Below are 26,308 nucleotides of genomic sequence, written 5' to 3' on the forward strand. Positions count from 1 at the left end.
CAGGGAAACAGTCAACATTTTTTTTCTCAAGGGCACTGAACTTTCAAAGATCAACTGAAGTACCTGCATGAAAAAGCTACTTGATTCAGAGTTGGGGGGAAGAGGAATTTGATAATTCTTAGAAACAATATACAGTGGTTGCCATTTAATGTAACTTTGAATAAATGAATGGGAAAAAAGAAAATTGTGGGAAAAAGAGGCAAAAACAGAGGAGACAGATGGAAGTAGACAAATAGAGACAGTTTAAAAGAAGTGATGCAGGAACAAAAGCAGAGCAAGCTGTGCCCAGGCCCAGAGACATAGGCAGAAATACACGTATTAGAAAGAAATACACAGAGTCATATTCGGGTCATACCCAACTTTCATGACATCTCATACCTTGTCTTAAGATACTATTACTTTAAAAGCTGTGTCACATTTTTCACACCAAAACAAAAGCAAAAAACCCAAATTTAAAACATAAACAAGAAATAAACCTTGTTCCACAAGCCAAAATAAAATAATACTGAAGGCCATATCTGACTGGGCTGGGGATTTCTCACTTCTACGTTTTGGCCACATGTGAGCATGTACATGTGTGCGCGTGCACACACACACACACACACACCCCTAATGATTTTGGACGATGAGAGAAGCTACTGCTCCGCTGTCGTCTGGCTCGGCAGCGTCATTCAGAGTGAGGAGACGTACAGTGATGGTGATTTACATCAAGCAGAACGATGGCCTGTGGTGGGTTTGACTGTGTGTAGCGCATAGGCTATTGGTAAACAGACTCAAAGCTGCACTCATTCTTGACTTTTGTCTTAGGAGCCGGCCTTGGGTGTCCCCTCCCAGGCCAGGCCTGTTCCCCGTCTTCCTTCTCATCATTGCTCTCTTTATTTTACTCCCTCACCAGTCAGAAAACCCAGGCTCTATGGCCTGAACAGAATGAGAACCGTTGAGTAAGAAGAAACATCCAAGTAGAAAGAAAAGAATTTTCAAATTTCTTGTCTGACACTGGGCCTTCTTGATTAGCCTCAGCGATTGGGATCAATCCAGTTATTCCCATGTAGCAATATTTTTCATTCCCCAGCGTTTAGAAACCATCTCTCTATTCCTCTTATAGTCTCTGGTCTTTTGCATCTCTGTCTCTCCAGATAGCTTTTTTTTTTTTTTTAGTAAATTTATTTATCTTATTTCTTTATTTTTGGCCGCGTTGGGTCTTTGTTGCTGTGCGCAGGCTTCTCGTTGTGGTGGCTTCTCTTGTTGCGGAGCACGGGCTCTAGGTGAGCGGGCTTCAGTAGTTGTGGCTTGCAGGCTGTAGAGCGCAGGCTCAGTAGTTGCGGCGCACGGGCTGAGTTGCTCCGTGGCATGTGGGATCTTCCCGGACCAGGGCTCGAACCCGTGTCTCCTGCATTAGCAGACGGATTCCCAACCACTGCGCCACCAGGGAAGTCCCCTCGATATATTTTAGAGTGTGTTTGCCCTTGACACTATCCTGAAGGCAGCAGTGAATAAAAATTCTACTGGGAAAATACAGTAATATTACAACTGGTGGTGAGGGTGAATTTGTAAACACACGTTTGTTTTCAAATTTTCTGCGCCCCAAGGCATTCCCAGGGCTGAGAAGTTTGGTGAATTCGAGGAAAACAGAGGAGCTTGGAAATCTGGATGTTCCACCACCTGCTCACAGACCACAGGGAATTTCGCAGCCAGTACATTTGCAGAGGCTGGTGCCAGGGGGACTGAAAATGAAAGCGGGCTGTGGATTTTTCTACCTTTTCATTCAGCTTTTTTTCAAACATTCTTCCCCTTTCAAGAAACATTGATGTGCCTTTCCTTTAAAGTTAACACTGTAAGGAATCGAAGCCTCATTTCCTGGAAATACAGAGCTGGACGGCAGCCAACCCTCAAACGGGCCCCCACGGAGAAGACGTGGAGACGTGAGCTCCCAATTCAGGCTTCCAGCGGATGCGTATTGAACCCCTCGGACCGGAAGCTGAGATCATGGATTACTTTCTCATTGCTCTCAAGGGTCAGTTCAGCTTATACTTCCTGTCATTGTTGTCTTAGACCGCGCATAACTCAGTCTTTCTCAGCCCATTTCCACACACACAGATTTCTAAATCAGTTGTGAAAAAATACCATTAATATCTCTACATTCAAGAAGAGATGCTAATGGGAAAAGGGCGGAGGAACTGCTGTGGATTGGCAGTAATAGGCATCAAATAAAATAGGGCAGCAAATCAGGAAATGGGGTAGTGACAGTCACTTGAGGAGAGGAAGTTAAGCAAACTGGCCAACACAACCACTGCAACATTTTCCGTTTTCCCTGGAAACTTCATTTGCATAACTGGGCCGGCAGGGGCTTGTGGTGGGAGGAGTGTGAGCTTTGCTACCGGATAAATACAGGTAGGAATCCTGCCTCTATCGCTAGGTTCTGTGATATTGGACAAGTTTCTTTTTTTTAAAATTTCTACTTCTACTTTGTTCTTAAAAGAACACAGAAGCAAAATCTACTTTTCCTCATTAAGACATTTGAAACTAAAAACCACATTATTTTAAGTTCTATAGGTCACATTATTTTTTTTTTCAGAGATCTTATAGCTTTTATTTTTATTTAAAAAATTTTTTTGAAGTATAGTTGATTTACAATGTTGTGTTAGTTTCTAGTATACAGCAAAGTGATTCAGTTATACATACAGGTCACATTATATTTTTATCTGACTCTTTAGGTAAAATGAGGTCGGAATCCAGAAAGAGAGAAAATGTAATTTTTATACTACACAATTCAAATTTCTTTCTATATGGATATATATATACTTTCTATAGATACTTTTAGTTTGCTGTACAAGTTTCTTAACCCTTCTCAGCCTCAGGTCAGGGATACTTCCTAACTTCCAAAACTGTTGTAAGAAACAGATCATGGATTGCCGAGTGGTTGGTATACAGAGGCACTCACTACACTGTAGAACTCAGGGTGTGCCCCGCAGTGCACTGGCCTGATGCTCACTTTGATGGGGGCAAGGAAAGAGTAAAGACAGCCAGGAGGCCAGCAGGACCCTGGCGAGAGCAACGTTAAACTCACATTAGCTACTTAATTTGCTTTTGTTGTCCTTATCACATCCTCACCAGCATTCCCCCCAACTTCAAGTCCAATGATGACCCAAAGAGATGACAAGACAAAATAATGTCAATATCGTGAGGCGTCTGAAGTGTTTACCCTCTTTGCAGGCTAACAAGTGAGCCAGTCACAGCTTCATTGATGCTGGCATTGACGTCCCCTGGTCAGAGGCAAAGGGCGTTATTACTCGCAGCACAGCAGGCAGCGTGAGCTTCACATTCTCGTGGCTTCCTCTTGAGCCCCGAGTCCCATGGGGGTGATGCCGAGGTGGGCACAGGCGGGTGCTACGCACACAGTGGATTTATGTCAAAGCTGAGGAACTGTGAGCTTAGAAAACCTCCGATCTTAGAGTGGGCTCTTAGCAAACCTGCCCAACCTTTGTTCCAGAGACAGACATTACCTTTATTATCCTTGCCAGAAAACAAATCTGCCCTCAGCCCCTGAAAGAGACTCTTATCTCTATCCTCCAAGGCTTTTTTGTGTACATTATCCTTGAAAAGACGGTCTGGGACAAGAGTTGTTACAACGCATGTAGAAACGACACAGAGAATTACCCTCCATCCCCCAACAAATAAGACACAGCCAGAGGCAGAACTCAAAAGAAGACAGTGTGATTAGATGGGAGGTGTTTAAAAATGTATTAATTTAAGCAATACAATTGATAACTTCCCATGGAACCTTAAATAACATAGCTCTCAACTGCCTGAGAATATAGGGAGAGATGATTACTGCTCCCTTATATGCTAGTTTGGAAGCCACTGCCTGCACCTGGTCATAGCACCTCAGCTGTGGGCACTCGGCACCTCCTGATCCCACCTTGGCTAAAGGGCCGGTACTGATGTTTTGTTCCATGCAATTTCCAATTAGCTTGGAAACGGGACTTTAGCCTATTGAAAGGAAATGCATTAGGGACTTTTTTTCCCTAGTTAATGAAAAGGAAAGAAATAAGATAGTCCTTTCTGAGTTTCTTTGGACTTTATGAGACTAAAAATGGTTTTGGAAAAAGAATTCCTTCAGAGGCCACATGTGGAGATTGTGGAATCCTGAGATTTATCCAGATAAATCGTCTTATCAACGTGCGTTTGTGAGGTCAGACATGGTTCTCGTAATGACTTGAGGACCTGGAACACACCCCACCAAAGAGCTTCCAGCATTTCAGGTCTTACCTCGGAGCACACCCTTGGAGTCCTAAAAACGGAACCATCTTGAGGACCTTACACCCTTATTTGGAGGCATAGCCCTGCCTCCACTTTTAGACCACCCAGGGATCTGGTGTCCTACGTTTTGGTTCAAAAGTATTTTCAATATTTGCTGCAAAATGAAGTAATTGTCATAGTAGGAATTCAGGGGCTGCCTTGTTTGAGAGTTTGATGACAGAGCAGCCAGGGCAGGTGGGGGGTGAGAGATGGGTGATTCAGGCAATGTCCTCCTTGCTTCCACTTCAGAGAGAAGGATGCAGGAACCCCAGATCTGCAAGGCCAGAGATCTGGTTCTCGGTCCTAACACTTCCTTCTCTCTTGCTTTCCACCTCTAATCAGTCAAAAAGTACTGTTGGGGCTCCTAAATGTTTTGGCAGCTCTGCCCACAGTCTTTTTTTTTTTTTTACTGAGAAATTCTCTTATTTTATTCCTTTGTGGTCTTATTTGTTTACATATAAAAAAATCCATCTGAAATATTTCGTTTTTGTTGTTTCATCCTGTGAGGTAGAAATCTAATTGGATTTTTCTCAGGCTCCCAAGGAGAGCTGTCAGTGCTGCCTTCCTATCCCTAACACCGGCCCACCCCACCTAGAGCACACCCAAGACGCCCCAGAAGTGCACCCAGAGGGGAGACAACCCTTACTTTCATTCTACTCAAGTTCTTTCCAGTTACCCAGAATTCCGTTTCCTTCAGTCATCTCTAGGTGTCATCCGAGAGGAGCCTCTCCAGGCTGCATTTTCAGCACAGACACAGAGGTTTGGCTGGCCTAGGGAAACTGGGAAGCTCGGGGGTCCTGCCCCGCCGCCGGTGCCGAGCCTGAGCTCTGCCCCGGTGCCGGGCCCCCAGCTCGGTCTCCTCCCAGCACCTGGGGCCAGGCGAGTGGCACTCTCGGCAGAGGGGAGCTCCACCCCCGGCGTCCCTATCCCCAACGAAGGAGAATTGCCCTCTGTGATTTTACATGGAATCTGCCAGCAAGAGCCGCCTGAGAGACTAGACAATGGAGCTCTCTGTATCACTGCAGAAAAGGAGAACAAAAATGCTGACACTTCAATGATTACATCTGGTATCCGCAGTCACCCGGGGGCATCCCAAAGATGACCCAATAGATGAGACGTACCGTTTCTTCAGAGCTTAAATTAGCTTTCAAATACCTAAAAGGTTAGAGAATATATCATTTAATTAGAGGGAAACTTAGCTTCCTTCTCCATCCCCATAAAGCACTGGCGTGTGTGTGTGCGCACGTTCGTGTGCCTGTATGTGTGTTTTCCTTTGCATTTTTTGTTTTTTAGTTTTTTATTCTTTTAAATTGAAGTATAGTTGATTTACAATGTTGTGCCACTCTCTGCTGTACAGCAAAGTGACTCAGTTATGCACATATAGACATTCTTTTTGCTTTGTATTTTTTGCACGGCTTTTGCAATGCTGGGAGCCGCAAATAGCTACAGGCTTTCTGTACTCTACATAAGGTGGCCACACATTACGACAGTTTTTTTTGTTTTGTTTTGTTTTTTTAAATTTATTTTTGGCTGTGTTGGGTCTTCGTTGCTGCGCACGGGCTTTCTCTATTTGCAGCGAGCCGGGGCTGCTCTTCATTGCGGTGCACGGGCTTCTCATTGCGGTGGCTTCTCTTGTTGTGGAGCACGGGCTCTAGGCGCGCGGGCTTCAGTAGTTGTGGCTCGCGGGCTCTAGAGTGCAGGCTCAGTAGTTGTGCGCACGGGCTTAGTTGCTCCATGGCATGTGGGATCTTCCTGGACCAGGGCTCGAACCCATGTCCGCTGCACTGGCAGGTGGATTCTTAACTTCTGTGCCACCAGGGAAGTCCCGACAGTTATTTTAAATATTCTGTTTTAGTATCAGGACTCAGCACAGTGCCTCACATGGACTACTGAATAAATGACTGATTTTATGGCCTTATTCACACTGGGATTTTGCTAGTAAATATGGATACACAGAAAACCCATTTGGTAAATATTCCTTAATTCTCCCTTGGTAAAACAAATTCCAATAACTCCTGCGCCTCTTCACACGCAGTCTAGCAGGGATCTCACTTGTCAGCAGACGTGAACCATGTGGTCGCTGCCCGAAGGCCCCATGTTATGCATTGTCACTGCTTTGCACATTCACAGCAGATTTGTTTCCTCACCAACCGTGAGAAGCTGTATCTTAAACAACTGGAGCAAAATTATATTTGTCAAACATCAAGAACAAAGGGCATTTTTGTAAGTCATTAGCCTTGTTTATAATCAATTCAGTTTCCTGAATATTCGAAATTCAGTCATCTGGCTATAGGTTTCTGGCTTGTTTACATACTAATGCTTAATAAAGCTCAGAAACCACTTTCAGCTGTATCTTTGTACTATGAGTCCAGCAGACTGAGGAATTACACTAGTAGTTTTGTCAACCCTCCTCCCGATGCACGTGGACCCCAGGAGTCCCAGTATTGGCAGCTGTGGTTTGCCCGCCTGCACTGCACCACAGCTCAAGTGTGTTACCTTCCAGGTGTTTAGTCCATGACTGACGAGCTGGCAAGGACCTCAAACTCATTGCATGGTGCTGCAGGTTAGTTTGATTAATGCCAGGTCCAAGCTTGAGGCAGCTCGATTCTGACATGTATTTTGCACTGGGGGCTAGGACCACAAGAGTTTGAATTGCATGATGTTTTTTTTGGCTGAAGAAGAAAGGAAGAACTTTAAAAAAAAATTTTTTTTCTTTTGGCTTCACCACACGGCATATGGAATCTTAGCTCCTGAACCAGGGATCGAACCTGTGCCCCCTGCGGTGGACGTGTGGAGCCCTAACCACTGGAACACAAGGGAATTCCAAGAACTTTTCATTTTTCATATGCATCTGGGAGAAAAATTAAGATGAGAAGGACTTGTAATTCAGACACCAGTTCCTTGGTTAATCTCAAAGACCAGGGGACCAGGACAGAAGATGTTTGGAGCATGTGAAGACCATGCTGTGGGCAGAGACGTGGGCTTTCCTGGGGATAGCTGTGGCAGTCACGGAGGATACGGGTTGCCTTCCTGTGACTTCATGAGCGGCCAGCGTCACAATGAGGGTTGGAATTCATGGCTACAAGAGAGAAAACATCTAGGACTCTCAGAAAAAAATTGTGAACTAGGGAACGGGCTGAGGCCCTTCATGAAGAGATGGGCTAAAAGCCAGTGAAACTGGAGCTGTAAATGTTGTTGGGGAAAAAATGCCAGTGTCCTGCCCTGTCTTCTTCTATGGTGTTGTTGTCAGAGAGCAGAGACCGGCCATCAAAAGCACATTAATTCTGGTCTTTACTGGTATCTCTCAAGTGACATTCAAAAGGGAATGCAGTTTACAGTCTCCAGTCTCATTGAATCTCCTTTCCCCTTCTTCCCCGGCTCCCACTCTCTCACTCAGGCCTCCTGCTCCCCGCTTCCCTTTCTCAGCCTTTTCTGAGACAAACCTTCCCTCTCAGTGGTGCTCCTCACACGGATTAATCTGATCTGAAAGATGGGTGTGAATTTTTATCAGGATCGGGATGATGTGGTAGAATGCTAAGCAGGAAACACTAGAATGTTCCTCCAGGGGTAAGGAAGGGAAAGCTGTGAGTACTTATGCATTCATAATTTTTGTCCCCATGTGTTGATGGGATTCTAGTTGTCCCCCTAGGCTAGAGAGGCCTGGAGAAACTTTGGTTATATGAAATTGTGAAATTAAAGTTTGTATTTAGTTCTCCAGCTTTCCTTTTCCACAAATTTTCCTCGGCATTCAATTGCTCATGCATTTAGAAAACATTTAGGGAATGCCACTTCTATGCTAGTGGTTCAGAAAGAAAGAAAGACTCTAGAGAAGGAGACAGAGAAGCAAACAAGTAATTACATTAGTATAATAAACACTATAATAGAGTTATAAAAGTATAATATAAAAACAATGACTGGTTTTTGCATTTCCCCCTTCCAAAAATTCAGAGGCTTAAATAAAAAGTGTATTTCTCTCTTGTGTAACAGTACAAGAGTAAGTGGTCAAGGGATGCTGTGAGGTTCTGGAGTTTCACTGTAGCAGGGACCAAGGCTGTTTCTCTCTTGTGGCCTGTTCATCCAGGTCTTGCCCTGGTCCACGTGGGATATGGTTCACCACCGTATATGCTGGATCTGCATCCCGGCTAGCAGGAAGGGGGAAACGAGAAAGTGCTTCCTTTAAGGAGGTGACCTGGAACTTTGATGCTGCTCACATCCTACGGGCAACAGTTTACTCATTTAATCACATCTAGCTGCAAGGGAGGCTGTGCAATGTAGTCTTTTGCTGGATAGCCATGTGCCAGCAAAACTTGGGCTTTGTTTTTAGGGGAGAATGGATTTGGGGGAACAACTCATGATCTCTGCTACAATTGATAACTAATTCACTATTTCCTAAGACTGTGTGAGCCAAGCAAAATACTTTGTTCTCAGCAGCAATGGCTTTTTTAAAAATTTTTATTTATTTATTAATTTATGGCTGTGTTGGGTCTTCGTTTCTGTGCGAGGGCTTTCTCTAGTTGTGGCGAGCGGGGGCCACTCTTCATCGCGGTGCGCGGGCCTCTCACTATCGCGGCCTCTCTTGTTGCGGAGCACAGGCTCCAGACGCGCAGGCTCAGTAATTGTGGCTCACGGGCCCAGTTGCTCCGCGGCATGTGGGATCTTCCCAGACCAGGGCTCGAACCCGTGTCCCCTGCATTGGCAGGCAGATTCTCAACCACTGCACCACCAGGGAAGCCCAGCAGCAATGGCTTTTAACCCTGCAGTTTCCCTACATTCCTCAACGTGGCCACAAGATATGGCCAAAATCTGGAAAGGCCACAAGACACTCAGAGGGAAACTAGTAGACAGATTCTTCTGGTATAGGCGGTATGAGGTATTTGCCAAACAGTTCAAGGCTCTAAGCTAAGGAATCTGGGTGGCAGATACCATTTGGCTCCCTTCCCAGCACACATGTTCCACCTGCTCATGATGAAAAAGGAGACACTCCCTGGGGGCTTGAGAGTTTATCAGCATGGGGCGTTCTGTGTACATCTACTCCTATCCATGTGGGCGCACATCATCTTCAGTGGGTCCTCACAATCCCTCCCAAATTGCATCTTACACTTCATAGGCAACCTCAACAATGTTCCGACAACCTGGTGGAAGACATGCCAAAACTCCTACCAGAACCAAGACCTAGAGCAGTAGGAAGGGTGTGGGCCAGAAGGGTGTTCAGACCATCACCTCCCCATTCAGAAGGCTGCACACCAGGTGGCTTGGATGCTGCCATTTCGATATGGATACTTAGATTTGGTCATCTTGACCAGAATAACACCAAGCTACTAATTTTTCTTTTTATTTTCCAGAATGAAAAACTGCTCTATTATCTTCATCTAATGACAAAAATAACAAATACCCATTTTAAAAGAATCAGACAATGCCAAAAACTATGACATACAAACCATCCAGCACAAAATACTTGAATATTTTTTCCAGAATTTGTTCACTGGATAGGTATAAAAATCACTGGTTTGGGTTTTCTGGGAAGCAGATCCTGAGATGGAGTTTATTGTGCAGGACGTTTCTTAAGAACTGTCCTTGGGGTCAACACCTGTGGAAAGAAGGGGATGAAAGCAGAATCAGGTAGAGAGAGAACTCGAGCTGTGTTGCAACCTTGGCTGACCTGACAGGAATCTCTGGGGTGAAAATAGCCCAGCAGAATTGCTCTCTTTTGAGCTAAAATGACCGGCCTTATACCCTTACCTCCATCAGGAAGTACCCACCCTCCCTGCTTGGGAGGGCAGGACATTGGGAGAGGTAGACCTGCAGCTGGGTCAGTTCCTGAACGCGCTGACAGCAACAAGTCCTTTTGTGAAGGGGCATCTGGGCGGTGCAGCTTCCCATCCATCACACAGGCACACACACTATTATTTTAAACAAAAATGTAATCATATCATCTATGCTATTATGACCCTGATATTTTTTACTTAGCAACACAATGTAAACATTTCCTCCATGACCCAAAATATAGATCACATTCATTTTTAATTACTGCATATATTGCATTGAATAGATGTACAATACTAACGAAATCCCTGTTGAAGGGCGTTTGAGAACCTTTCTATTTTTTTGCCGTTATGAGTACCTCAGTCATGAACATCCTAATGTATATATCTTTTCACACATGTCTAATTAATATAAAGTAATTCCCAAAAATGGAATGGGCCAAAAGGTATCCATATTTACATTTGAAGTGTAGTGCCAAATTACTCCCCAGAAAGCTGTACCAATTTACCAGAGCACTGAAGATAATCAACATCGATCTTCTTAATCTTTGCTAATCTCATAGGTGAAAAATAGCTCATTGTTTTCTTAATAACATTTATTAGTTAGTAGCCAGGTTAAATGCTGTTTCAGATGTTGACAGATTGTATCTCTTCATTTATTTTTCCTCTCGTGAATTATCTGTACTCATCCTTTGCCCGTTTTTCTCTGGTTTGTAAGTGTCTGTTACATTGAGGATACGTACCTGTTTGGTACGTATGATATAACGTTATTTGCTAGTATGTCATCTGTGTCTTATTTTTTTCTTTTCCTTTTTCTTTCTCTTCTTATTTTATTTTATTAAACTAACCAAATCCATTTATCACCTCTTTCAGAGTTCTGGTTTGGGCGTTATTCCTAACAAATTTCTCTCTACCCAACTCTACATAGATATTCTCCTGAACTTTCTTCTGGTAATTTTGTAAATCCTTACACTTTCAAGTTTTATATTAGTAAGTAATGTAAAAAATAGACATTCTCTACCCAGCCCATTCCTTAATCTCATCTTATTCCGCAACCATATTGAATTACCTGTGATGGAGAAAAGTTTTGAAGAAAACACAGTCTTTATATTTCCAAATGGTCATTTTGATGCAACTGCATCAAGTTGTCTGCTTTAATGGTCTTCCCTCCATCAGAAATGCCCCTGAATGGTCAGACTTTCCGTTTGGGGTTCATGGAAGCCCTGCCTCTACCTGCAATAGGAATCTGAGCCGGGAAGCAGTGTCCTTTCTGCCTCTAGCGTGCGAACCTCAGGCCACCCACCTGGGCACGAGCTATGGACAATGGAAAGTGGACAAAATAAGTTCCAAACCGCAGCAGCTGTCCTAGGCATTTTTCCTGCTCACCCCCATCCTAGCTCCACATTCACCTTTCCTTCTACCCAGTTACCCAGGCTTCCTAGCTCTGTACCTACATTTACAAGTTATCCACTCTGCTTTTCCCTCCTGTTGTTTTTTTAAAACACCTTTATTGAGGTATAATTTACAGACCACAAAATTCACTCATTTTTAATATACATTGCAATGATTTTTAGTAAATTTACTGTGTTGTGTCACTATCACCACAATCCAGTTTTAGGACATTTCATCACCCCACTAAGACCTTTTCTGTCCATTTACAATTAATCCCCACTCCCATTCCCAACCCCAGGCAACCACTAATCTACTTTCTGTCTCTATAGAGTTACCTTTTCTGGACAGATCAGATAAATGGAATCATATACCCCTCTAGTTTTGACATTGCCTCTTATCTCCAATGAGAAATTCCAGATTGAACTTCAGCTCTGTGGAAACTGACCAGCTAGACATAGGTTCACAAAACTGGTAAATGACAGAGCTCTGACTCAGATCCAAGTCTTGTGATTCCAAATTCTTTCCACTCCCTCCTGCTTTCCTGATCTGGATACACTTTCAATGGTGAATGGAAAAATTTAGTAATGGCCATTTTAAAAAGCCTCAAAGATCACTGGCCTTCTGAGTCTGGACACAGCTCCTGACTCTTCTCAGCCACCAGAGGGTGCCCCAAAGATCTGTCTTTGAATTGGCTTTTGCTTGTCACAGTTGGGCATCTTAGGAAAAAGTATGTGAATTGTGACCTGAGTGGGATCCTTCTGGGTGGTATTTTTCTTACAGTACTTTCCCTCTCTGGGTAACTGCAAATAGCAATGGAGAATAAAAGCTAGAAATGTGTTTGGTGCACATTGAAAGTTTTCTTTCAGGCTTCTCATACCAAGATTTCTTTTTTAAATACAATAAAAAGGGAAACTACAGATTTGATTTGGGAAGCTGGTGAAGTGTTCTTAAGTTATAACAATCCAGCATGACAGGTATCAATTAATCATAATATTAAGGTGATTTTGTTAATCTTTTGCATTTTTACATAACTAACTTAATTCTTTGAGGGAAGGGAACTGGAAACATGTTTTTAAATTGTCACCCTGGGCTTCCCTGGTGGTACAGTGGTTAAGAATCACGCCTGCCAATGCAGGGGACACGGGTTCGAGCCCTGGTCCGGGAAGATCCCACATGCCGTGGAGCAACAAAGCCCGTGCGCCACAACTACTGAGCCAGCGCTCTACAGCCCAAGAGCCACAACTACTGAGCCCGCGTGCCACAACTACTGAAGCCTGCACGCCTAGAGCCCATGCTCTGCAACAAGAGAAGCCACTGCAATGAGAAGCCGGCGCACCGCAGTGAAGAGTAGCCCCCGCTCTCTGCAACTAGAGAAAGCTTGTGCGCAGCAACGAAGACCCAAAGCAGCCAAAAAAATAAAATAATAAAATAAATAAATATATAAAAAAATAAATTGTTACCCAAATGCAGTATCTGTGTAGCTAGAATTAACTGGATAATAATTCAACATGACAATTGAATTTATCTTTGAGAAATAATTTTATTGTGACATATCACCAGCTATCTGTTCAAAAATGGCTGAACGCAGTTGTCAATTTAGACTTTAAGAGAAGTCTCCAGAATCCAGAGGGCATATGCGCCTCTTGGCCTCCCCCAACTGAATACCTCCTATACTCCCCTTCACTCTGGACAGAAGGATGGATGGATGGATGGATAGATGGATGGATGGATGGGAGCTGATCAGCAGCCAGGATGGGAGCTCCTGGGAGGATCTTCAGGGGAGCTTAATGATGACTCTGCCGAGCACCACACCTGCCTGTTGTCAAAGTCACTGGAGCCGTATGTCTGGTGGTGCTATGTCCCCGTCCCCACCATGAACTGCGTGCTCCCCGGAATCTGGGCTACAGCTATGGAACCAGGATTAGACTGGAGCCACAAGACAGGTTTTAGGACTGCATCTTCCCATACCTAGCTGTGTGTCACTTATCCTTTCTGTATCTCATTTTAAAAAGTCTGTAAAATGGCAATACTATTTGCCTTAATCACCCTCTATCTTACAGGGTGGTTTCAAGGAACGAATGGCAAGAAAAGAATGCTGGACAAACGTAAAGTATGATTATTATAACACTGTGCCTGTGTGAGAAAGAGAGAAATAGATGCCGAAGCAAAGGTCGAGGACAGAGAGGGAGAAGAAGGAAACTAGGAGAGGGAGAGAAGAAACCACAGTTCCATAGGCACAACTCTTCCTGCAGTCACATGAAGACACCTTTCCCTATCTTTAGTCTAGTCACCCTCCTCTGAAAAATAGAAAATAATCCATTCCTGTGTTAGGAGATGACTTTACCAATATTTTTCAAGCAGCAGAAGTTCAAAAACATTTTAATGTTTTTCCAGGAGAATTCATTTGCTTTTAAAATATAAATGACCCAATTAAATCCTGGTATGGGACAGTGCCAATCAAAACCTTCATTAACTGGAACGAGAGGCTGAGAACTGACTCACAAGTGAGATATGTCTTTTACACCTATCCTTCTCTTGACAACTAAGCCATTTGTGAAAACCCTGGCCTTTAAGTGATGACATTGAAAGGAGGGTGCTTAGAATTTCAAAAAATGGCAAACCTTCGAGTACTTTCAAAGCATCTAATTCTATGCAATGAATTAATATGCTAATAAGGGAGCACAGCATTCTGGTCACCTTAGTAGGGTCCCTGCTACCTAAGGAAGGCAGCATTTTATTGGTTTCTATCTCCAAATGGCAGCCCGTTAAAACCTGGGCCACCTGATACTCTCCGACTAGAAAATATTGTCTATATAAATTGATGAAACTGTGTTGTTGAAATAGCATTTTTTTTATCATGCTAAAACACACAACATAAAATTTACCATTTTTATGTGTATGATTCATTGGCATTAAGTACATTCAGTGTTGTGTAAACATCACCACCAGCCATTTGCAGGACTTTTTTGTCATCCCAAACAAACTCTGTACCATTAAACAATAACCCCCTATTCCCCACCAGTCCCTGGTAACCATGATATATCACTTTTACATTCATTTAGTATGTCTGGGGATGAGAAAGTCATTTTACAAAAAGGAAAAGTGGAGGAGTTAAAAAATGGCAAAACTCTGCAGAAGCCATTATAGTGAAAATCATAAATCTGTCCATCTTTTCCTAACACAGAGTGAACATCAGAATCGGCCTGTGATGGGAAACGCTGCTGCACGCAGACAGTAAAGATGACACCCAGTCCTAGATGTGTTTGCTGAGCACTGAGGACGCTCCCACAAAGTAAGGAAGCTGCAGAATCTCCTGAGAACCCAGAGAGGGCTCAGGCAAGGCTGGTAGGTGTGGGCGTCTGCCTGGGGTCAGCAGTGGGGCAAGGCCACGGTCTCAGCCTAAAACTTCACGCTAATTATCTGAACTCTGAACATTTTTCCAAAGCTAAAAATTTAATTACTACCAAAAGGGACATTATTCTATAGTTTGAAACACCTACGCAATTACCTCTTAAATAAAATTCAACCTCTAAACCAACCACAATTCATACTTTTTTAAAAGCACATAAAGAAAAACGTTCATGAAGATATTAATGATCTATCTTAAATCTGGACTCACAAAGTCTCTTCTTTTGTCCTTTATTTACAGTCTTAGGCACTTAATCTAACTGGCCCCTTTCCAAGACCCAGCTTCTTCTGAAAGCACATGGATTTCCTTGTGAAGGAAATACTTACACTTAAAGCCTTTCTAGGCTCCCTTCCCCCAAGGCATTTTGCTAATGTGTACCAGAACAATCTTGAAAGGAGAAAAAAGGAAAAAGAGAATGAAGTGCTTTGTGTAGAAAAGAGTCTGCCTTTGGGCACGTCGAGCACAACTGCCTCCTATCCTATTAATCTGCAACCTAGTTAAGAGAACCAGAAATAATTTATTGTGAGTGGTGCTTGCTATAATAACAGCTAACATTCATTTGAACACTTGCTATGTGCCAGGCACTATGCTACATTCTAAGGATAATCTCATTTGCTCGGCACAACTACCCAATAAGATAGGAATCATTTGTATGAATATTGCATATATTGAGGAAACTGAGGCTTTAAAGACTTTAAGCAACTTGACCAGATTCACACAGCAAATATGTGGTTGAGCCAGAATTTGAACCCTAACTAATCTGACTCCAGGAGCCCCCCGATGACACTGATCCAACTCATGCAAAAATCTCTAGGAGATGTTAACTTATACTGTACAGGTGAGAAAACGAGATTAGAGTAGTTAATTGATCGGCCCAAGGTTGCTGCTATTATGTGATTGAACAGAGAATCAGGCCTGGTGTTTTGGGCCCTCAAGCCCTTGTTCTTTCCAGTAAACACACATGTCCCATTCCCCAAGGCCACTTTAAAAACAGAAGGGAAACTGAACTGATGTACAACAAGAGTAGTTGAGTGGCAGCTTATCCCTCCCACTGACTTGTACTTCTAGGAAGTCTCCAGGGTCTGAGAGACCTTTGCACACATTCCCGGCCTGCCTGCAGCCTCCCGAAGCCACTTGACACAAATTAGGTGATCAAGGTTCAGTTACTGAAGGGGATGAAAATAATACAAATTGTAACGTTTGTTTACACGCTATCTGGCTCTGATAGGAACCACCAACCAACAGGTGTTCCCCGTCCATGTGAAAGAACAGAGAACATGTGAGAATAAATTTACAAGTGTTGTACGGAATGTTTTAAGTGCTATTACCCTTAAGCATTTGTTTGTTTCTCTCAGGCAAAACAACTCCATCCAAAGACCTACACTATAATTTAGGACAGGAGGGTCTCTTTACACTCCATGAAATTCTTGCAAACTTACTTTCCAAACCAAACTGTGATGCCGAATTTTGACTGAGAAAAAAATCTACAAATATGTGTGTATGTGTATATATATATCTATATATATGTATATATAGATATATCTCCCAGGATGTTAATTTTTATCTATGTGACTGTTAGGAGAGAAGAATGGTTATAATCATTGAAAATGAACATTACTCTCAGGGAGCCGGTCAACTAGTAATTATGGAAAACCTGTGTTCAGTAAATTTTAAAGATAGTCTATGGTGATACCATTTAAAATGAGCAACTACTTTGGCAAACATGAACAATTTATGCTTATTTGTCTGTTTTTTAAAAATTAATTTTCTTGGGAATTCCCTGGAGGTCCAGTAGTTAGGACTTGGCGCTTTCACTGCCCTGGGCCCGTGTTCAATCCCTGGTTGGGGAACTAAGATCCTGCAAGCCGCGTGGAGCGGCCAAAAAAAAAAATTATTTTTCTTTTCTTTCTTTAATTTTTTAACGGAGATATAATTGACATATAACATTATATTAGTTTCAGGCGTACAACATAATGATTTGATATATGTATAGATTATACTTCATTTAAAATTATTATAAAATATTGGCTATATTCCCCATTCTGTACATAACATGTGAAATGATCTCCACACTAAGTCTATTTAACATCCACATCACCACACATAGTTACAAAATTTTTTTTCTTTCAATGAGAACTTTTAAGAATTACTCTCTTTGCAACTTTCAAATACACAATACAGAAGCTCTTGGTTCAGACTGAGATTTAAGGGCCAAGAACAGGATGTTGAGAAAGCAAGTTGACTGCCCAAACTAGATTAGAAAAGATAATTCCAGAACAGGGACCTGCAGAGCTTCTCTCTTTCTCTGGTTAGCAGGGGCAAGAAAAGACAGCTAGGATACCTGAAGCTTAGAACTCAGTAGGGCAACCAGAGCTTTCCTTTGAAGGAGCAGTAAACAGACAGCAGGTGAAAGCATGTCCTTATCAGAAACTGCTGTAAGGAAATGCCTTCTCATTACGCATGTCACCTAAGCCAGGCGTTTCCAATTGCCTTTCCCCTGAAAGTTTCCGCTGGTCTTATTCAGAAAGCCATTCCCTCTGGGGTAAGAGGGAAATAAAGACACCTAGAAGTGGGTCAGAAAACTGCCTCAGCCTACTTGCTTCGTGTGGCCATTCTTTTGTTTTCTGGTTTATCTTCATCTTTTCCTGCCCCTCCCTTTCTTTTAGACTCTCGAGTTTGTGGAGGTTTTTTTTGTTTGTTTATTTTTTTGAGAACCACTGAGCTATTTGTTTATTTATTTTTTTTAAAGAATTTCACTTTTATTTATTTATTTCTTTATTTATGTATTTATGTATTTTTGGCTGTGTTGGGTCTTCGTTTCTGTGCGAGGGCTTTCTCTAGTTGAGGCAAGCGGGGGCCACTCTTCATCGCGGTGCGCGGGCCTCTCACTATCGCGGCCTCTCTTGTTGCGGAGCACAGGCTCCAGACGCTCAGGCTCAGTAGTTGTGGCTCACGGGCCTAGTTGCTCCGCGGCATGTGGGATCTTCCCAGACCAGGGCTCGAACCCGTGTCCCCTGCATTGGCAGGCAGATTCTCAACCACTGCGCCACCAGGGAAAACCCTGTTTATTTTTAATTGAACTATAGTTGATTTACAATACTATATTAGTTTCAGGTGTACAACATAGTGATTCAATATTTTTATAGATTATACTTCATTTAAAGTTATTATAAAATATTGGCTATATTCCCCATTCTGTACATTACATCCTTGTAGCTTATTTATTTTATACGTAGTAGTCTGTACTTCTTAATCCCATACCTCCATTTTACTCCTCCCCACTTCTCTCTCCTCAGTGGTAACCACTGGTTTGTTCTCTATACCTGTAAGCATGTTTCCATTTTGTTATATTCGTTCATTTGTTTTCTTTTTTAGATTCCACATATAAGTGATAACATACAGTGTTTGTCTTTCTCCGATTTATTTCACGAGCATAATGACCTCCAGGTCCACCCATGTTCGTGCTCTTGATACTGCTCACTCAGACATCACCCATGATGTTGTCTCCATCTCATTCTTTCTCTTTGACATTCTGCTCTATTTGACTGTGCTGATCCCTGTTTTATTCTGCAATGCAGGTAGAACCCCAAAGCATCTGCCAGGAAGCTCCTTCCCAAATGAGAAGGGGCCAAAGGCTGGCCTTTAGAGAGAATACCAGAGGTCAGTGTGGTCAAGGTCCAGGCCAGGAATTCAGATTGTTGGAATAGAGAAGGTGGGAAGGACAAGTGCAAAGTCGGAAATAACAGAGCTCAGACTCACTGGAGATACACATGCACTGGGATGGGTCGGTGCCCGAAGTGGAGTAACTAGGAGCAAGAGGGAGTCTTGTGCCAGCTGTTGTGCACAGTGCGGGTGGGGATGCAGGCAGAGTGGAGCTGTAAATGCAGCTCCTACAAAAAGGCCCATCACTCTAGCCCGTAGGGCCAAAGGGCTTTGGAGGTAGAGGCCGAGGCTCTGGGTCCGTCACTCTGGTTCATAGGATGATGGAAGCCCTGCTGAGCAGGACACAGGGGTTCAGTTCTACTGCCTAATCCTGCCCACCAGAACTTACCTTTTAGAGTCTGTACATTATGTTCCTTATTGTCTCATCCTGCCCCTTTGACCTTTGGCCTTCTTTATCTTCATTGTCTCTCTTCATCCTAACTTCATCTTTTTTTCTCTGTAGATCCTCTCTTCCTTCAGCATCCCCGCCTTCCTTGTTCACTGTGTTCTGGGGTGTCTACATCCCAATTCTCTGGCTTGAACAGCCTCCCAGACCTTGCCTGTGGATGTCCCACTGTGACTTTATGGGCTCATCCCGGACAGTCAGCTCTCACAGCAGAAACTTCTAGCAGGAGTGCCACAGCTGGACTGAAACAGAACACTCTCTTCCCAACCTTTGGGTTCAAGGGATGGGGTTTTTCTGGTCCATGTTCTGGAGGCTCATGGTCCTTTTAACCCAGAATACAATCACTATATTGGAGTCAGCACTGCTCTTGAGGGACCCTATCTGCCAGGGAATTGCTAGACCTTGTAGTCGCTCGCCCTGAGGAGGCAGAGTGGGACCTCTGCAGATGGCCGAGGTCACTCACCCAGCAGCTCCTGCCTGCTAGGTTGCGAAGAGCACTTTATTTCTTTGATCCTCTACGTCCTGAACTCACAATCGGGGCATTCACAGATTGATCAGTTCTCATTTATCCAAAATCCCCTGGCCCCTTCTTGTTTACCTAACATAGGACTTTGGAATTTCTTTGTCCCCTTCTGGCACAACTCATTTCTGCATAATTCTTTCAGCACGGAGGTCTAAAAAGGTTTTACAGATTTTCACTTTGAAATCTATGCAAGAAATATTACACTTAAGACACTTGGAAAAATCTTCCAGAAAGAGTGAAATATTAATTATATCGGATATTTATGTGGCCTTCAATGGAGAATGAAGACTGCCTAGTACAAACAGTGCTTTCTCCCATGTCCTTTCTTTTTCAATAAACTTGAGTTCCCTTGTAGCTTCTTTTTTTTTTGGCCGCACAGCACGGCACGTGGGATCTCAGTTCTCAGCCCAGGGATTGAACCCACACCCCCTGCAGTGGAAGTACAGAGTCTTAACTGCTGGATTACCAGATAAGTATCCACCCTTGTAGCTTCTTTTTTTTTTTTTTTAATTGACTAATTTTTAAATTTTAGGTTTATTTAATTTATCTATCCTCCCCCTTATTATTTTATTTTATTTTATTTTTTTGGCTGCTTTGGGTCTCCGTTGCTGCATGCAGGCTTCTCTCTAGTTGTGGCGAGTGGGGGCTACTCTTCGTTGTGGTGCGTGGGCTTCTCATTGCGGTGGCTTCTCTTGTTGCAGAGCACGGGCTCTAGGCACGTGGGCTTCAGTAGTTGTGGCGCATGGGCTCAGTAGTTGTGGCACATGGGCTTAGTTGCTCCATGGCATGTGGGATCCTCCCGGACCAGGGCTCGAACCTGTGTCCCTGAATTGGTAGGTGGATTCTTTCTTTTTTTAAATTTTTTTAAATTTAGTTTTTTATACAGCAGGTTCTTATTAGTCATCCATTTTATACACATCAGTGTATACATGTCAATCCCAATTGCCCAATTCATCACACCACCACCACCACCCCTCGCCGCTTTCCCCCCTTGGTGTCCATACGTTTGTTCTCTACATCTGTGTCTCAATTTCTGCCCTGCAAACCGGTTCATCTATACCATTTTCTAGGTTCCATATATATGCGTTACTATACGATATTTGTTTTTCTCTTTCTGACTTACTTCACTCTGATTCTCCCAATCCAAGAACATGGTATATCTCTCCAACTGTTTGTGTCATCTTTGATTTCTTTCATCGGTGTCTTATACTTTTCTGCATACAGGTCTTTTGTCTCCCCAGGTAGGTTTATTCCTAGGTATTTTATTTTTGTTGCAATGGTAACTGGGATTGTTTCCTTAATTTCTCTTTCAGATTTTTCATCATTAGTGTATAGGAATGCAAGAGATTTCTGTGCATTAATTTTGTATCCTGCAACTTTACCAAATTCATTGATTAGCTCTAGCAGTTTTCTGGTGGCATCTTTAGGATTCTCTATGTATAGTATCATGTCATCTGCAAACAGTGACCGTTTTACTTCTTCTTTTCCAATTTGTATTCCTTTTATTTCTTTTTCTTCTCTGATTGCCATGGCTAGGACTTCCAAAACTATGTTGAATAATAGTGGTGAGGGTGGACATCCTTGTCTCATCCCTGATCTTAGAGGAAATGCTTTCAGTTTTTCACCATTGAGAATGATGTTTGCTGTGGGTTTGTCATATATGGCCTTTATCATGTTGAGGTAGGTTCCCTCTATGCCCACTTTCTGGAGAGTTTTTATCGCAAATGGGTGTTGAATTTTGTCAAAAGCTTTTTCTGCATCTATTGAGATGATCATATGGTTTTTCTTCTTCAATTTTTTAATATGGTGTATCACATTGATTGATTTGTGTATATTGAAGAATCCCTGCATCCCTGGGATAAATCCCACTTTATCATGGTGTATGATACTTTTAATGTGTTGTTGGATTCTGTTTGCTAGTATTTTGTTCAGGATTTTTGCATCTATATTCATCAGTGATATTGGTCTGTAGTTTTCTTTTTTTGTAGTATCTTTGTCTGGTTTTGGTATCAGGGTGATGGTGGCCTCATAGAATGAGTTTGGGAGTTTTCCTTCCTCTGCAGTTTTTTGGAAGAGTTTGAGAAGGATGGGTGTTAGCTCTTCTCTAAATGTTTGATAGAATTCACCTGTGAAGCCATCTGGTCCTGGCTTTGGTAGGCGGATTCTTAACCACTGTGCCACCAGGGAAGTCCTGTAGCTTCTTATTTGCCTTAATATCCAAACTTGGGAAAGGTTTGTGATTTTGAAATGCAGAGCCTTTCTGAAAATTGGATGAAGACATTACAGTTTTACAACTTGTCCTAGGGAATAAAAGATTATGAGAACATTAAATCCAGAGTTGTAGGGATTGGTGCACTTTGCAAAGAATGGTGACTAGCATTGAAATGATATTTATGGCTCACTGAATTATTTTGATACCAGCAAAAATTACCTTGGGAGCCTCTAATACATTACTTATTCTGTCTGCTATTTCTCACTAACTATAGGCCTCAAAAGTTTACAATTCAAATACTGTAAGGTTTGATGTATGAGGATTGGAGTAAGCCAAGGAGGACTTGATGTGACTTATAAAGTAATGAAATGCTGAAGCATTTGTGCCATTTGAGAAGTCTTAGAATATTCCTGTTATTTTCTATAATAATTTGTATTCATGGCACACTTTACATTTTACATTATAGATGGAGTTGAGACCCCCGTATACTATTTCCTTCCTTCCCGCCCCAGAAATACATACTATAATGAATTTGATATTTAACATTGCTGTGCATGGTTTACATTTGTGTTATATATTAATTCATCTATAAAAATACATATAATATTGCTTTCCATGTTTTGAAATTCTCTCAGAATATAACATACTATATAAATCCTCTTGCAACTTGCATTTTTTTTTTTTTTTTGCTTAACATTCTTTTAAGATTTAGTCTATTGATTCATGTAACTCCAGTTTATTTATTGAAATTTCTGTATAGTATTCTTTTGTATGAATAGACCTCAAATTATCCATATTTCCTGTTGATGAATATTTAGATTGTTTTGATGTTTCTCATCATTACAAACAGTGTTGAGATGAACATCTCTGGATATGTTTTCTTGTGCATGTTTGTAAGGTTTATTTAAGGTAAATACTTAGGAGTCAAAGTACTCTGGATCTTAAGCTTTTTTTTTAACTTTACTAGACAACTGTTCTATCAGGAAAGCTTTTGATTACAGGATACAGAAAAGCTCACCAACAGTTGTTTGTGAAATAAAGATTTAATTATCTAACATTGTCAACAAAGGACCCAGTCACTTTCAGTCCTTCAACTCTTACTACCTTAGTGTGATGGATTTGGTCCTCTTGATTGTCACCTCATGATCACAAAATGGCTTCCACAACTCCAGGCATCACAGTCTCATTCCAGTGTCCCAAACAAGAGAAAAGAGTATGTAGAAAAGGGGGTTTCTTTTTTTTTTAGGGAGGAAAAACCTTCCTAGTTTTCTAAGGGTAGGCCACTACTGACTTAGGATGAGGACATGTTTGAAGAATAAAGGGAACCCCTCAACCTCTACCCCCACCCTTGGGGACTCTCATGTCCTAGCAATCAGAAGTTCTTCATCAGACTTCCCTTTACATCCCATTGGCCAGAATGGGGTTGCAGCCTCTTGGTGTCAAGGAAATGGGAAAACATATCTAGCAAAATGTTATAGGATGGTTATGATTGGCTCCAACCAGACATGATTCATACACTGAGCCTAAGAACATTGCTGTCCTAAAAATATTGGGGTTTGGTAAACAAGGAAGAAGAATGGAATGTCTAATCTTTAGGCGATTGGCCACTTCCATACTTTGCAAAGACGTTGTACCAGTTGACACTCCCAGGATCAGTATATGAGCATTCCTGTTGTGCCATATCCTTGGCAATACTTGGTATTTTTTAAATTTCAGTTTTCTTGAGGTATAACTGACAAAATTATAAGATATTTAAAGTGTACGTCATGGTGATTTGACATACATATACCTTGTAAAAGGATTCCTCCCTTCTAGCTAATTAACACATCCAATGCTTCACCTGTTTATCACATATTTATCTTTTTTTTTGATAAGAACATTTAAGTTCTATTCTCGTAGCAAATTTCAATTATACAATATAGTGTCAGCAACTGTATTCTCCATGTTTTACATTAGATTCTCAGACCTTATTCATCTTTATAGCTGAAGGTTTGAACTCTTCTACCATCCTCTCCCTATCTCCTTCACCTCCGCCCCCCACCAGTCCTAGCAACCACTTTCTACTCTGTTTCTATGAGTTTTGACTTTTTTAAAAAAAGATTCCATGTGTAAGTGATATCATGTAGAATTTGTCTTGCTCTGTCTGACTTATTTCACTTTGCATAATACCCTCAAGTTTCATCCATGTTGTTACAAATGACAGGATTTCCTTCTTTCTCGTGGCTGAATAATATTCCATTGTAAATATAAACCACATCTTTTATACATTCATCTGTTGATAGGCATCTAGGTTGTTTCTGAATCTTGGCTATAATGAATAATGCTGCAATTAACATGTGAGTGTAGATATCTCTTCAAGATCCTGTTTTCATTTGCTTTGGATATATACCCAGAAGTGGAATTGCTGGATCATATGGTAGTTTTATTTTTAAATTTTTTGGGAACTTCCATATTCTTTTCCCCAGTGGGTGCACCAATTTACATTCCCACCAACTGTGCACAAGTGTTCCCTTTTCTCCACATCCTCACCATTTGTTATCTCTGTCTTCTTGATGATAGTCATTCTAAAAGGTATGTGGTGAGATCTCATTGTGGTTTTGATTTGCATTTCCCTGCTAATTAGTGATGTTGAGCACCCTTTCATGTACTTGTTGGCCATTTGTATGCCTTCTTTGGAAAAATGTCTATTCAGGTCCTCTGCCCATTTTTAAATCAGATTTTTTTTTTTTTTACTATAGAGTTGTATGAGTTCTTTATATATTTTGGATATTAGCACCTTATCAGTCAACACTTGGTATTATCAGCCTTTTTTTGTTTTTGCCAAAATGATGTGTATGAAATGGTAATTTTTTTCTGTTAACTTGGGATTTTGAACATTTTGTCATGTTGGGCTTTCAGTTCACTTGGAATTTATTTTTATCTGTGGTGTGTGGTCAGGATTCAATTTATCCCTCCTCCTCCCACAAGGTAATTTTCTTGTTTAATATTGAGATGACCTCTTTCTTGACTATCTGGGTAGAACTTATTTTTAAAAGTATTTCGGCCTGGTGTTTCTTTTTGAGATGCATATATTATAAACTATATATATGTGCATACACACACTCACATACATACATACATGTATATATAAAATATTTTTGTATATTATGTAGACTTTATATCAACTATACATGTATCTATATTATGGATAAATTACATTTTTCTAAGAATTTGTCTACTCCATCTAAGTTTGAATACTCAACATTAAGTTTTTCATTGTAAATATTTTCAGTTTTTTTATCTGCTATATCCTTTTCATTGCAAACTCTATTTCTACTTTCTCTCTTTTTTCTTAAATATTGCCAGAGATTTGTCTACATTATTAGTCCTTTTAAAGAAACAGCTTTGGTTGTATTGATTATCTTTATTGTATCTTTGTTTTCTGTTTTCTTAGTTTTTGCTCATATCTTTGTTAGTTCTTTCCTCCTATTTTCTCAGGGTGTATTTTGATGCTAACTTCTCGAATGGGAAATTTAATTCATTAATGTTCTGTGTTTTCTTCTAATATAGGAGCTGAGAAAGCAAATGCAGAGCCTCCATCCCTGCCCATTTTCCTGCCACGGGCCCCAACTCCATGTTTCCAGGACTCACTCATGACCTTCTGTACTGACAGCCCCACAGGGGAAGCTGAAGCCAGACTCTAACCCAGAGAGTCTGTTCAGCTGATCTTCTCCCAGGAGCGGCAAACTGTCTTCTCCATACACAGCTAGGCTCGCGTTTTAAAGTCCAAAACCGAAATCCAGGTTTGTCAAAAGTGAACACTGTATTAAGATACACACACACATATATATATCTACCTATATATGTATGTGTGTGTATGTATGTATCTACCTATATATGTATGTGTGTGTATATATGTGAAAAAATCATAAAGAAAAGCAAAAGAATGATTAGTTCAAAGGTCAGTATAGTTGTTCCCTCTGGGAAGAAGGGAGGAGACGATGTAAAAGATGCAGGGAGATTAATTGATAGAACAAGTGATTAAATATAAGAGGTAACAGAATCAAGGCCAAAATGAAAGACTTAATCTTTCTTTGAGATAAGCAGGGAAACTTTATTTTCTATAAATAATGATGGGAAGGATGTCTTTTAAAGTTGGGAATGTGAGGGAGAAGACTGAAGAACTTCGCATCAATCATTTCAGGAAAGTGGAATAAAGGTCATCTGCTAAGAGGCCAGGGAGCAGTGGGGGGTTGGGTGTCAGGCTCCAGTGTCTGGAACATTTTCTTGCTCAATAAATGTGGGTTGAATAAATGCTGAATAAGAGTTTTTAAAATATTGGAATAAACACTGTTGGTCATTTGCTAGGAAGTAAACCATGAAAGAATATAAGAAGAAAAGAATACTTGGACAGCTCTGCAGGTTCAAGTGAGGTTAGGTAGCATGAAACTATTGTAATAAAGCCAACTGGCAACCCAAGAGCTCTGGAGAAGAAAGAAAATGGTGGGCTTGGGAAGGAAGGAGTAACAGAAGGGATGCATTGTAGGGGGTTAGTAAAAGCATAATAGAAATAGCCAGTCATGGGACCAGGCTGGCTAACAAGGGAAATGAAGCAAGGAGGGAA

At 41.5% G+C, this 26,308-nt stretch overlaps 1 long non-coding RNA gene across 1 annotated transcript; it reads left to right on the forward strand.

Annotated features, from left to right (window-relative positions):
- Positions 1–1,872: 1,872 nt before the first annotated feature.
- LOC118905380 lies at positions 1,873–25,501 on the forward strand. The gene is made up of 3 exons (XR_005022211.1): positions 1,873–2,014; positions 14,638–14,745; positions 25,255–25,501. It is a non-coding gene; the product is annotated as an uncharacterized LOC118905380 (long non-coding RNA).
- Positions 25,502–26,308: the final 807 nt, after the last annotated feature.

Source organism: Balaenoptera musculus, chromosome 12, assembly GCF_009873245.2.
Source record: "Balaenoptera musculus isolate JJ_BM4_2016_0621 chromosome 12, mBalMus1.pri.v3, whole genome shotgun sequence".
Classification (NCBI taxonomy): domain Eukaryota; kingdom Metazoa; phylum Chordata; class Mammalia; order Artiodactyla; family Balaenopteridae; genus Balaenoptera; species Balaenoptera musculus.